Below are 2027 nucleotides of genomic sequence, written 5' to 3' on the forward strand. Positions count from 1 at the left end.
AGCTACCTGGTGTGACAAAAATATAAAGAAACATGTCAGTGAAGTATTTTTTGTAATTCCAATATTGACTTAAGGAATCAAGAAATTACTAGATTAATACAAACATGCTTATTAATTAATGCAATTATTTAACTGATTAAATATCACTGTAATAATTAATAACTGATTCAAAATGACCTGTAACTAGAGTGAGAATCAGTGGTATGTATCTCACTATGTACAGTAAGTTGTATAGTTGATCCATTTCTGAACACAGCTCTGTGAGGATTCTGTATAATAGTGCTGTATGTGCTGAACTTTACACGTCTCTAGAAGGACACACCCAGGAAGTGATGCTGTTGTAGTGTAGAGTCATTAATATGGCTGTGTTGTATTTTAAGATTCATCATCTATACCATACTATAAGCCTTTATCTGTTTGTGTGTTTTTTTAATTATTTGTACATTTATAAATAATTATGATAATTTGCTGTGGAAAATCATAGGAAACTGGATCCAGTCTCTCATAAGTAAATTTGCTGTGTCTGTTCCCAAAAGGTAATTAAATTCAGTTCACTTCATTTTCATTCATATCACTTTTAACAATAGACACTGTCTCAATGCAGCTTTACAGAAATACAGAAATTCAGAATAGAAATTACAAAGTTGAAAATTAACTTTACCCCTAATGAGCAACTCTGAGGCAACAGCAGCAAGAAAAAACTCTGTGAGACGATATGAGGAAGACTCAAATGTGAACCCATCCTCATCTGGGTGATACCAGAGAGTGTGATTATGAATTAATTACCTTCTAATTGTATATTATCAAACATTAAAAGCAGAAGAGGAGATGATCAGATCCACTTGTTTAGTTTTATCATCAACTTTAGCAGACAGACGTGGTGGCATAGGGTTTTACCTTTTACCCTCCTTTCTGAAAAGATCAATGATAACTTACCTAATGAAAGCCACAGACGCATGAATATAACAGTGAACATGATGAATGGTGTTAGTAAAATGACAATATTCTGAGGTCTTTCTGTACTCTATTATATTAATATTTCAGAGGTTCATGTCTCCACAAAGTGTGACATTCTCCATCCCGCTCCCTGTATTCCAGAGATAGGCTCCAGGTTGGAGCTTTAATTTTCAGAGGTAATTACAGCGGGATTTGAACCTTCTTGGACCTCTGGAGAAACAAGCTTCCAAGGGAGAACCAAGCCAGCAGTGCAAGTTTCCGTTAGTTTTATCCCAACCACTCTATTCCATTTAAAACCAGGGCTCGTCCGGGATTTGAACCCGGGACCTCTCGCACCCTAAGCGAGAATCATACCCCTAGACCAACGAGCCAGGTCATCCCCATTACCTTGATGTGCGCCAATGAAGGTTCACTGCACTCTGTAACTGTATGACCTTCTTGCTCATATGGACTGGGGTCCGAGTAAAAGGAACTCGGTTACACAAAGTCAAGTTAACAATAAAGCGAGGCTCCTGTGGGATTCAAACCTTTTTGGAATCCAGACGCTAAGTGTGAACCAAGTAAGCAGCTCTTGCCATTGGGCCAAATTATGTCATTTACAGGGTTGTTACTGTAGTCTTAGATTTCTGTTCTTGGTGAACAGGAATGAAACCCGATGTGGTCTTTAGCTGTTGTAGCTCATCTACCTCAAGAATTGATTATGGAGCACTATTTCAGTAGAGCTTATTTATTTCCTGATTGTGTGATGGAAACTGTGTTTTTATTTTCCACAATTCTTATTCTTAGTTATACATACTTTCAGGTATCCTGTAATTCTCAAAAATATATTAAACACCCTGCAAAGACACACATGATGAACACATTAAATAGCATGCTCAGTAAAATAAACAAACAAACAAACATAAAATAAAAATAAATCAGATCAGCTGCTTGTCAAAAGAGTTTACAATATGCACATTTTTAATCCTAGAACAGAATCAAATTCCAGCATGTGATCTTTACACTGTCATTAAGTAAATAAACCATCAAACCTGCCACTATTGTTTATGAGAACTGCACTTAATACTGCA

General features: G+C 36.3%; 1 non-coding gene across 1 annotated transcript; it reads right to left on the reverse strand.

Annotated features, from left to right (window-relative positions):
- Positions 1 to 1256: 1256 nt before the first annotated feature.
- Positions 1257 to 1328, reverse strand: trnap-agg (transfer RNA proline (anticodon AGG)). The gene has a single exon. It is a non-coding gene; the product is annotated as a tRNA-Pro (tRNA).
- Between the last annotated feature and the right edge of the window lie 699 nt (positions 1329 to 2027).

The sequence above is a fragment of the Hemibagrus wyckioides genome, unplaced genomic scaffold, assembly GCF_019097595.1.
Source record: "Hemibagrus wyckioides isolate EC202008001 unplaced genomic scaffold, SWU_Hwy_1.0 Contig12, whole genome shotgun sequence".
Classification (NCBI taxonomy): domain Eukaryota; kingdom Metazoa; phylum Chordata; class Actinopteri; order Siluriformes; family Bagridae; genus Hemibagrus; species Hemibagrus wyckioides.